This window comes from Nicotiana tabacum, chromosome 7, assembly GCF_000715075.1.
Source record: "Nicotiana tabacum cultivar K326 chromosome 7, ASM71507v2, whole genome shotgun sequence".
Taxonomy (NCBI): Eukaryota; Viridiplantae; Streptophyta; class Magnoliopsida; order Solanales; family Solanaceae; genus Nicotiana; species Nicotiana tabacum.
The window spans coordinates 105,806,248-105,819,457 of NC_134086.1; positions in this window are offsets into that span (position 1 = coordinate 105,806,248).

Below are 13,210 nucleotides of genomic sequence, written 5' to 3' on the forward strand. Positions count from 1 at the left end.
ATTTACAGAGTTATCCAGACTTACAGGTTGAGTCATTTACTCTATATTTCTTCCATGTCTGTTATGTACTTATTTATGTGCCTTACATACTCGGTACATTATTCGTACTGACATCCCTTTTACCTGGGGACGTTGTGTTTCATGGCCGCATGTCCCGATAGACACGTCGAGAGCCCTCCAAATAGGATATCAGCTCAGTAGAAGATATTGGTGCGCTCCATTTGCTTCGGAGTTACTTGTTTGGTTAGTATGATTTAGACGTGTATTGTTTGGTATGGCGGGACTCTATCCTGACCTTTATAAAAATTATGTATTCTTAGAGGCTTGTAGATAGATGTCATGTACGTAAAATATTATATAGCCTTGGCGGCCTATGTTCAATATACGAGTGGTTATTTTGGTCTTATAGGCCTGTATGTTTTATGTATAAGTTGGTATCACATGTTGTATTCTACTTATCTCACGGCAGCCTTCCAGCTCGGTTATCTATAAAGTATGACGTGAAGACATACATTATGCTGGTACTCGGTTGAGTAAGGTAACGGGTGCCCATCGCGGCCCATCGATTTGGGTTGTGACAAAAGTGGTATCAAGGCAACTCTGTCCTAGGGAGTATACACCGTGTCTAGTAGAGTCTTGTTTATGGGTGTGTCGTGCACCACACTTATAAGCAAGAGGCTACGGGCATTTAGGATTGTCACTCTTTCTTCTTACTCTAGATCGTGTGGTAGAGCTCAATTGTAAGAACTCAATTTCCTAAACTCTATCTTATTTATAATACAACGATGCCTACATCTAGTAAGACGGTTGATAAGAGATATAGCTTTGGAAGTGTTGAGTTAGAGGAACTTGATTCTGCATCTTTCTTATGATGAGTAAATGTGAGGTTTTCAGCAGATCATACGTGTACTAAAAGGTGTACGGTTCTTGATATTGAGCTTTTAGGAAAGAATACTTATCCACTATTACGGTAAAAAGGAATAGCGGAACCGAAAGTTAGACACAAGTTGCAGCAAGTAAAAGAAACAAGGTAAAGAAGGGTATGAGGTACCCAGTTAATAAAGATTATCATTATTTACCATTCAGAAAGGGAGATATACGCATTTTGAATTACCTTGAACAATAATAGATGTACGTACAATCGGCCATACCTATCTCAGTTATGCCCTATGGGAGCTGACAGATATGGTTTAAGGGAAGGACATGATAGCAGGATCCGATTGGGTTTAGAGTAACCTAAAATGGTGAATGGATTGTTTGCATTAATTGACATTTCTGAAGGATATTGCAAATGTGCTAATAGATCTCCTTGTGAAACATCCAGATGGTGCACTCTAAAATAGTACAGCGGGATATGAGTACTACAAAGATAGGAACTGGAAGCCTTGAAAGGATAAATGTTACCTTAGTATGACTCCCGTCCCTAGTAAAGAAATTACTCAAGGGATTAACTGTTCCTTCTGGTAGTTGCGTTGGAGTCACGAACTTATTTCTCGAAATGCGGACATGACTTTATGGCCTATACTCTTTTGTTGTTTCAAGGTCTAACTCCTCTCATTTTTTCCTTAACTTGAATATATATCCTATAATATCATTATTATTTTTTCTCCCGTTGTCATCCTTGCATCACATCTTACTCATAATGCTTCATTAATGTTCTTCTCATTTCCTGCTAACATGTCTGTCTAACACTTTATTTTGAAAATTTCAACAGGACATTCTTTTGCTTTTAGCTCCTCTTTCTCCATATATTGGCTCTTCGGGTTGCCTAACATTAATCAATATGAGCTGATGAACCAGATAAACTAAATATGAAGTAGGGGCTGAGTGATTTGATAATAGTTGGTATCGTGAGAATTTTAGATTTCGTTCCGGCGATAGTAGAATGGACAACAAAAGAAGATTCGTGTAAAAATCCGAGAATGGCCATTTAGGAAGGCGCTTCCCTAAAGAAAGAAATGTGAGCAAAGTTAAGCTTAAGGGACCGTATGTGCCAGTTATACTAAGTGTCACCCTCGAAGGATTATCGCAAGGCGAGTAAGGTCATCGATTATGCGAGAAGACGCCAAAGATAAGGAGGTAAAACATCTATATGTAGATCATTGTAGCGCTAAATCTTAGTACTCCCCTAAAGGGGAGAAGTATGGAGTGATGTGGCATTAAATCAGAATTAAGTGGTTGTAGTAACTATGGAATAATAAAGGAAGAATGCGATAAGATTGAGAAAAGGGATAAGATTGCACTTATTCAAATCTTACAGATATGCTACAATTCAAGAACATTATGTAAGAACGACGTCAAGGAAAGGAAGTAAGGGTCCCTTCCCAAGATGTTATTGATAGATAAGGAGTCAGTGCGAGACGTAAGTTAAAACAAAGGATATAACCCAAGAAAGATTACGCGGAATATTGATATAAGAATGGGCCAACGAGTAGTCAGTAATTGATTCAGGAAGAGCCTAGTTATGACTAAATAGGAGGTTACAGACGAGTTAGCAGATCGTGCAAGATAAACATAGTAAAACCCAATATGGTGAATTCAGTCTCGCAGATATGACATCATGATCCTTGAGAAATATTTGGATAGGATGTGGGGTAGTTAAAAGTACCATATGAGTGTTACTGAAAAAAAAGAAATCCACTAGGAAGACAGTCAAAATATCAAGTTCAGGAGCAACCCTACAAGCACATGAGTGTAAACTACGAATAATTATAGGCGAAAAAGGACATCAAAACAAAATTGTCAAGTATTCGGTGTAATTAGCTCACAGCTTTACATGAGTCAGAGAATCCTCCCTAAATATTACACTAAAAGACTAGCTGAGAAAATAAGGAATGAAGCTTTAACCTAAGCTAGGTGACCTACGGAGGAAATGGTCTTATAACAACAGTCTCACAATAACATTGTATGCACTCCATAAGAAAATGGCACCTACTGTGGCTAATAAATGGGAAAAAAAATCAGAAGTGATATTCAAGATCGTATGAGTTGTGTGGAATTTCAATATGCATGGGAACCAAGATAAGCTAAGTATGCACGCAAAAAAGGGGCAGAAAGACTAGAAAAAGTAATTGCTTATGTTTGAAGAAAGTTGAGATGGAACAAAAAGAATTATTCGATTCATGATCCAAAGTTAGTTACGTTATGAACACACTTAAGAGTTTGGAGTTTTATACATGCAACATATACGGCCGTAGAAGATTCCGGTATAAGTTAAAAGAAAGAATTGAGCCCAGGTCGTAGACGAAGGATTGAATTATTAAAGGATTATATCATGGGTATTCCGTAGCGCCCATAAAAGGCTAAACATAATAACTAATACCATGAACCATAGATCATGAGATAGCATAAGCCTACATAAATGCTGATCAGAAGAAGGAGGAAACTAAAGAGTTACATCAACAAAGTAAATCAGGAATCTGATTATTGGACCCAGAAAAGTATAGAAATCGTGATTGAGCACATTACAGGATCACTCTTAATATTAGAGGTACAAGAGAGATAGTACAACAACCATATTCTATTACGGCTCTACGATAAAGCCGGTTAGAAAAGTACCAGCCTCATAAGAAGTCAGTACGAAGCTCCTACTATATTGTGTATGCACCAGAGGTGCAAGAGCTTCAAGTTATGAACGTGAATTACACCTAGGTGGGAGGGTGGTCATGAAAGAGATAGAAGATACGATGCGAGATTTTAAGGTAAGTAAGATAAAAGTGAACAACATATGAGATACTCAGATACAGAATATCGTAATAGTCCAAACTTCGGATATAAGGCTAGAAGCGCTAGAATTCAGTATCAATAGCGGTATCGACAGTAGCATATCTTCCAACCTATGGTGTGTAGGTAATGAGAGATCTAGTCAAGAGAATAAATAAGAGCTAAAGACGATGCGATGTACCACTTGATATTCTAGACTAACACAAGAAAACCTATGATGCAAGCAAGTTGAATGAAGGTTGCGAGTAATATAAATAGATATGTATAGGTCGTAAGCTAAAGTATGGTAAATTGACAAGGTTTTAGGAAGACATGAGTAAGGATAAGAAAGGACAAGTGAGAAGGTGACAAGAATGGATAAGTCCTCAGGATTAAGCCCGTGAAAACAAGAAGAGCTGATGGTTTCTCTAAGTTATACAAAACTCAATATAGCATGAATGAACTCAAAGAAGTCTAAGACTAATGGAATTTAGAAGAGATGCAATGATGCCCTGGTAGTAGAATGAGAGTGTAATTGTGATAGATAAAGGATGACATTTGGGAATTCAATTGAGTTATGATTTGAAGGAACAAAAGGGATTTCATGAATTGTACGTGATTAAAATACTCACGTAAGGTAAATCATATTGGGATACTATGAAATACGATTTTAGAAGCATGGTATCACCGCTAGGTTGATCCGTCTAACCACTTCAAATGTTTCACGATGCAATATAAGACCTAGTGGTAATATATTACGTAAGAAGTTTCAGGTCATCAATGGAAGGATGTAGATCAATATTGAAGTGAATCAACAATGGATGGGTAAAAGTTGTAAGGTACGAGATGAGATTAAGCCATCAGTCTCAAGATGAAAAGTAATGAAGAAGAGTTAAATGACTCAGATTCATATATATAAGATGAGCAACGAGAGTAACCTGGTGTGATGACCCTAAAGGTCATCTTTTGTTTTAGAAGTCAAATCTGCATCCTAAGGCCTTGAAAACCTCTTTCTAACTTACCTCAATTTGCGTGCATAGTCCAAACGCGTTTTCGGAAAGCGTTTATGTGAAATTTAAGAAAAATAATGAAATTGGCCTTTAAAATTGATTGAAGTTGACTTTGGTCAACATTCTTGGTAAACAGACCCGGATCCGTGATCCGACGGTCCCCTAGGGTCCGTAGTAAAATATGGGACTTGGGGGTATGCCCGGAATCGAATTTCGAGGTCTCAAGCCCGAGAAAAGAATTTTTAAAGAAAATTATTTACTGGAAAATATAAAGGCTTTTAGAAGTGAAATGATGCATTTTCTTGAAGGTATCTGGCCCATATCTTGGTTCCGAAGCTCGATAGCAGTTTAAAATAATAATTAAGTTGAATCTGTAAAATTTGGTAAGAATCGGAATGGATTTGGTATAAATCTGACCTATATTTGAAAAATGGAAATTTTTGATGTTCTTAAGGAATGTCATGAATTTGAGGTTTAATTTGTAGTTGTTGATGTTATCTTAATGATTTGATTGCACAAGCAAGTCCGTATGATATTTTTAGACTTGCGTGCATGTTTGGTTTGGAGCCCTGAGGGCTTGGATGAGTTTTGGATAGGCTACGGGGTGAATTGGACTTAGGAAAAATTGCAGCTGGTATCTGATATTTTTGCCCAGGCCTCTGATCTCGCAATTGCGAGATCAGGCTTTGCAAATGCGAAGTTGTGAGGCTTGGGAAATGAGACCTAGGAATCGCAATTGCGAACCAAGCCTGGGTAGACCCTCTTTGCAAATGCGAGCACTGGGTAGAAATTGCGAAGCCCGCCCATCGCAAATGCAATGTTTTCCTTTGCAATTGCGAAGATGACAAGATTCTAAAGGGGTTCTCAATTGCGAACCCTGGTCGCAATTGCGACATCTGAGACCTGCTGAATGAGATTTTTGACGGGATTTCATCCATTTTTCAAACTCTTTCAAACCCTAAACTCTCTTGGGCGATTTTTCAAAGAAAGATTCTTCTCCAAATCATTAGTAAGTAATTTCTAACTTATGTTCTTCAGTCTATAACCTTTTTTTTACATGATTTTATTTCAAAATCAAGGGTTTTTCATGGCAAATTGGGTGTTTTTGAGTTGAAGTTAGGATTTTCAAATTTTTGGGATTTGGACCTCAATTTGAGGTGCGATTTTAAAACTAATTACATATTTGAGTTCGTAAGTGAATGGGTGATCGAGTTTTGGTTCGAACTTCGGGTTTTGACCAAGTGGGCCTGGGGTCGATTTAAGACTTTTTGGGAAAAACAACGGGAAACCTATTTTCATGCATTAGAATTGGTTTATTTAGCATATATTAATGTTATTAAGTACATTGTGAGTAGATTCAAGCGAATTGGAAGTGGAACCGAGGGGTAAAGCAGTAGTTGAGGCTTAATTTGTCCGTGGAATCAAGGTAAGTGTTTGGCCTAATCTTAGCTTGGGGGAATCGAAGTTGTGGTCTATTTTCTATGTGCTTGTATCGAGTACGACATATAGGTGTGGTGACGAGTATCTATACGTTGGTGTCAAGCATGCCCGTGAGTCTTATATCATGATTGTTGTGACTCTATGATGTATCGATCATGCTCAAATTGATGACTATTAATGTTGAACGAAGCTTATGAAAGTTTCTTGGTAATTGATTATTGTTGAGAATTGGCACAAATTGAGTTTCATTTTTGTAAAGTAATTGTTGAAAACAAGATTGGTTATAGCTGAATTCCTTGTCGGAATGTTTTGTTGATATTGTTGATTCCCTTGCCGGGATGTTTTGTTGATATTGTTGATTCCCTTGTCGGGATGTTATTGTTGATATTGTTGATTCCCTTACCGAGATATATTGCTTTCTATTGTTTGGGTGAGGAAGAGTGTAAATCACGAAGGGTGATGCCGTGCATGTCATTCTGAGAGAGAGTAAAACATGAAGGGTGATGCCGTGCACGATATTATGAGTGTTAATGCACGAAGGGTGATGTCGTGCCATGATTATGAAGGGTGATGCCATGCTGATATTGTGAGGTATAATGCACAAAGGGTGATGCCGTGCCATTATTATGTGAGGTAATTCACAAAGGGTGATGCCGTACCGTTTATGATGTTTCATATGGTGAGGACGAGAGTAAAAGCACGAAGGGTGATGTAACGACCCGACCGGTCATTTTGAACTTTTGCACTTTGCTCGCCAGTTCTAGGGCATGGCTAGTCCCGCGTGATTACGACTTATGTAAATCATCGGTTTTGGTTTTCAGGGTAATCAGAATGAATTTGGAAGAACAGTTCTCAGTTTGAAGCTTAAAATTTGAAAGGTTTGACCAAGATTTGACTTGTTAATAGATGACCTCGGATTGGAATTTTTATGATTTGGTCAGCTCCATTAGGTGATTTGGTACTTAGGAGCATGGTCGGAATATGTTTTGGAGGTCCGCGGAAGGTTTAGGCTTGAATTGGCGAAATTGAGATTTTGGCGTTTTCCGGTTGATCGGTGAGATTTTGATATAGGGGTCGTAATGGAATTTTGGAAGTTGAAGTATGTCCCTTGTGTCATTTGTGACATGTGTGCAAAATTTCAGGTCATTCGGACGAGGTTTGGTAGACTTTTTGATCGAAAGCGGAATTTGGAAGTTCTTGGAATTCATAGGCTGGAATCCAATGTGATTTTGGGGTTTTGATGTTGTTTTGAGCGTCCTGAAGGTTGGAACAAGTTTGAATGAGGTTATGGGATATTTTGGCATGTTTGGTTGAGGTCCCGAGGGCCTAGGGTGAGTTTCAGGTGGTTAAACGGATCATTTCATGTTGATGGAAATTGCAGAAATACTGTTGTTGGTGTTGTAGGTTTTTGACCTTCGCGTTTGCGATGCATGTCCCGCATTCGCGAAGGGTTAGGGGGTGAGGCTGCGGAGTTGGCCTTCGCGTTCACGGAGATAGTCTCGCGTTCACGAAGGGCTGAGGTCAATGGCCACCGCGTTCGCGAGGCTTATGCCGCGTTCATGTAGAGGAAGAGGAATAACTGGGTCCCCAAGGCGATTGTTCTACGCGTTCGCGTAGTAGAGGTCGCATTTGCGAAGAGTTGAGTCAGCTGTGCATCGTGTTCGCGAGAGGGTTCTCGCATTCGAGTATAAGGAATTCTGGTCAGTGAAGCTGTGTGCTTCGCGAACGCGAGGGATATGCTACGTTCGCGATGAAGAAAAATCTGGGCAGACAGTTTATATTTAAAAATCGAGTGTTTAAGTCCAATATCATAAAAGCCATTGGAGAGCTCGGGAGAAGGTGAAATTTGAGGGAATTTTCAGTGAAGCAATTGGGATAAGTATTCTTCGCTCATATTTGGTTTAATTCCATGATTTAGTTTTGAATTTTATCATTTAATTTGAGAAATTAGAGTGGAAATTGGGGAAAAAATGGAAGAAAAGTTTGAAAATTCTTTTGGGGATTTGAATGAGCAATTGAGGTCGGATTTTGATGAATTTGATATGGGTAGATTCATGAGTTGATGAGGATTCTATTGATGTGATTTTTATCGGATTCTGAGACGTGGGCCTGGGGGCCGGGTTTGAGCAGTTTTGGGATTTTTGATGTAAATTGGATATTTTCGAGCGGACTTTGTTCCCTTAGCATATTTTTAATGGTTATGCACTGATTTTGTTAGATTTGGAGCATCCGGAGGTTGATTCGAGAGGGAAAAGGCATCGCGGGATAGAGTTTGGACCGGATAGAAGTGAGTAATGATTGTAAATGTTGTCCTGAGGGTATGAAACCCCGGATTTCACATCGTTGTGCTATATTTAGGTGACACACACGCTAGATGACGAGCGTGGGGTCGTGCACTGTTGGGGATTGTGACTTAGTCCATCCCGAATGACTGTTTTACTGCGTATTTGATTGAAAACTGTTTGCTATCATCATGTTTTAGGCTGAATGCCATATTTGGGCCTCGTGACAACTATTTTGGACCTTTAGGGGATTTTTACTACTATTCCTCACTGTTTTGACTTTATACTTGTACTCAGTCATACTATATTCTACTGTTTTTATAACTCAGCCATGTTTACTTTGTTTTAACACATTAAATGATATTTTAAATGATAGTTTGGGCTGATCATCATGTTTTACTGTTGCCCGAGTGTCTTATGAGATTCTGACTGAGTAAGGCCGATGGCCTGTGTTGTGAGGATACTTTTGGGTCGGGGTGCACGCCGCAACAGTGACATACTGATTAATGATTATGAGGCCGAGGGCCTGAGATTGTACGCCACAAGGTGGCTTGATATGAGGCCGAGAGCCTATTGATTATGCCATGAGATGGCTTGATATTGCGCTTGGGCCGTAAAGGGCCCTTCCCAGACTCGTACACCCCTAGTGGTCACGGGTACCCAATATGAGATGTGATATAGCCCGAGTAGCTGATGTTGATCCATGTTATGCCCGAGGGGCGGTTCTTGATTTATGTTATGCCTGAGGGGCTGATTACGAGTGATTGTGAGGTAGCCCGAGGGGCTGGTTTTGTTGATATTATGCCTGAGGGGCGGTTTATGGAACATGTTTTGCCAAAGGGCTGTTTATGTTTCTATTATGTTTACTCATTGTCTTATCACTCATTTGAAACTATTGAAAAATTATTTTTAAAAGGTTTTCACTGAAACTGAGCATGATTTACGAAGTAAATAATTTCTGTACTGTGTTGGAAATATCCTGTATTTGTTGTAGCATTTTGACGTGATTTACGTGATTTCTTGCTGCTCAACTTTCATTTACCTTTATTACTCACTGAGTCGGAGTACTCACATTACTCCTTGCACTTTGTGTGCAGATTCAGGTATTTCTGAACCCGGTAGTGGGTGTTGATTGCTCAGAGGCAGAGTCATCGGGGTTTAGCAAGATAGCTGCCCGACTTTCGCAACACTGCTTTTCTCCCTCTTGTTTTCATTAGACTGTATTTAGTACATTTTCAAACTTTTTGTTGTATTTAGACCTTAGTAGATACTCGTGACTTGTGACACCTTGATGTCGGGCTGTATCTATTTCCGCACTTGTTCTATTTCGCTTAATTTTGGAATTTATTTCTTATAAATGACTTAAATTGACTTATTAAAATTGTTAAAAATGAATTTGGGAATTGTGTCGGCTGTCCTTGTCTTCATGAGAGGCGCCATCACGACTAGGTCCGGTTTGGGGTCATGACAGGTGATGTCGTGCACGTGTTACCGTTTCATTACTTTGATTGACCTAGATATGGTGTTCATTATATTCCTTATAAAAACTTCTTTACTGGCTTATTGTTAGAATCTGTTGTTCCCCCGCAACATGTCCCCTTCCCACTTTATTCTATTTATTTCTGTTACTATGTTTCTATTTGAACATGATTTAACTGCACATGTATATATGATTGTCGTGTCCTAGCCTCATCACTACTTCGCCGAGGTTAGGCTCGACACTTACTCAATACATGTGGTCGGTTGTACTGATACTATACTCTGTACTCTTTTGTGCAGATTTCAGTACCGGACCCGGTGAGTAGTTGAGGTAGCTGCGTTCAGTCCAGGGAGACTAAGGTAGATCTGCTAGCATCCGCAAAGCCTAGAGTCCCCCTTCCCTGCTTTAGTTTTTCTGCTGTCTCTTTCATTATGAGAACAGTTGTATCTTTCTTTCCAGACCAATGGTTGTAGTAAAAATTATAGATGTTCGTGATATTGTGACACCAGATTCATGGGTAGACCCTTACTGGTTTATTTGATTATGCAGTAACTCTTCCGCATTTATAATCTGTATAACTTTAGTTTTGGCTTATATCTGTTGGGCTGAATGTTAAACGTGTAGAACCTTAATAGTTGGCTTGCCTAGATTTCACGAGTAGGCGCCATCATGACTTCCGAGGGTGGAAAATTCGAGTCCTGACACCTGGAGTTTGGTAGCAGACCTTAGTAGCGATAAATCAAAGTAAGCGTTATGGTAAAGTATGACCTACCTAGATGCAGTAAAGTCATACGAATGGATAAGCGGATCTATGAAATAAGGTATAACAATATTCGTAAGCTCGACAAAGTACCAAGCAAAGAACTTCCATATACCTATAGATGCTTAGAGGGGCATATTATCAATCTCTGTATATTTTTGCAACGTGAGGCCTAGAGATTGGCTAAAAGCGGGAGAAAAGAAAAGAGAAGAGTCGCATAGGTGCACATTCAAGGGAAAAGTCGTACAGGCTGCATGCCAGAAGATAGCAAAAGTTACGAGATTGTAAGAATTACGACCACGGACCGTGGTACGAGAAAGAGGACTAAAGGGGAGAATGCCCTGACCTTTGGATTTGTTCAAAGAACAGTTACCTAAATAGCAAGAAGATTATTAAAGTATTCGCATGAGCTATGAGTTATGAGAATGATAAAAACATTAGTCAACATTCGAGGACGAATGTCCCAAAAGGGGAGAATGATATTACACCCCATATTTTGGGAAATGAGATATTACATTCCGTATTTTCGTACATTAAGGTTTCGTCGTAAGTTAATCTATGTAAGTTCGGGAATGAGATTATTTTAAGATTTTAAGCATTTTATGCTATTTCAAACAAGTAATGAGTAAATTCGTAAAGGTGAGAGGATAAGCAAATCAAAGAAAATGAATTTCATCGAAGTTTGACATTTTGTGATAAAATACGGTCTGAGCTAAAATACCCGATATTTATGGACTAGTACCATACAAGGTACCACACGGTCATGATAGTAAGGTATATACGGTATGTTAAAAGTGAGTAGTATTTTAAATAATTTGAAATAATTCTTAATTATGTGGATAATTGATTAATTATTGGGCAGTGGAATATTACCCAAACAATTAAAGAATTATTGGATAATGATTAAATCCCCCAACTAAGGGGTTATGTGGCAGCACCCCAATCCTAATTAAGTGACTCATTAAATACTTGGATAAATGACATAGTTAGAGGGATTAGTATGGCTTAGTCATCCAACAAGTAGGACATCCCCAAAAACATTCTATAATTAATAAGACTATCACTTACCTCAAATTTTGGCAATGGAAATTCACATTTCTTACTAACCAAATTGAATATCTTATAAATATGGTTGATCGTGAGCTGTTTAAAGAGCAAAACAAATCTGTACCAAAAAAATTGATTACGTTGTTTGATTGATTTTGTAAAGCGTGAATTCCAAATTCTAAGAGAATCGGTTAAGGTAGTCACACCTCCTTTTTATCTTACACTCCCAAAAAGGGTGTAAAGGAGTTTTTCCAATTAAAGGACAATCGAAACGAGATTTATTTAAAAGATTCAGAGTCGCCACTTGGGAGATTTAGGGTGTCCCAAGTTCTCGGTTCCAATCCCGAATCGAGAAAAATATTGACTCTGTTTAATAGTCCGCGAACCAAAAATTCGAGTAAGGAATTCTGTTAACCCGGGAGAAGGTGTTAGGCATTCCCGAGTTCCGTGGTTCTAGCACGGTCGCTCAACTGTTATAAATGGCTTATTATCTGATTTTAAAACATCTTGGAAACCTATGTGCATTTTTTAACTTTTGGAAAACCGCTTTTACTTATTTAAAGAATTAATTCAAAGTTATTTAAAACATATCGCAAGCCACGCTACATGAAATGCACCCGTGGTTCACGACACGCTCTATTTAACCTTGTTGAAAATTAGAATCGGGTCACATGAAATGCACCCCCGGATTTTAGCATGTTTACTTTTTAATATTCAAAATTATGGTAGGGTCACATGAAATGCACACCCAAGCCCCTTTAATCTAATTTGACATAGTTCAGTTGATGAATAACAACCCAATATCTATATTGTGACAACATCGTGTTCAGCTATAACTAATTCAAGTAAACATACGAGCAAATAACTAAGCGGGCAAATTCGAAATTATAACGAAACTGTGACTATCCAGCTAGAGAGAAAGAGCAATCTGCGTTGCTTGCTACAAATAAAACTGAGAAGCAGAACAAGCCTTCACGCTTGCTAAACGAATCTGCAATGAATAAAGGATTCCACCACATGGCTAAGGCAGTTTCCAACAGGTTGCAAACAACTATTTGTGATGCCATGTAATAGAAAATTTTCAAACAAACATGTAACTAGACTCAAAAGAGTAGAGTTTCAAAATAATCCAAACGTCCAAATGATAATATGTGATAATTACTAACATTATGGTTGCACATACAATGCAACTTCAAAACGATAGCAATCAAGTTATGACAGCCAGACCACAACTAAATGCTATTCAAAACCATAAACAAGAATCTGGGCATAGCTCGCGTTTCATTTAAACACCAAATCCATATCATCCGAACAGTAAATTAAGATTAATCAGGTTGACAGAAGAAACGAAATTGAGAAATATGAATCTGAATTTTCGATGAAACACAGCTTCACAAACGAGCACTGTTTCGATGCTGAATAATAGACACGGACTCAAACAAAATGTAGCAGCACTGGAACCTCGCCGGAAATTCAAAACAGACAGAAT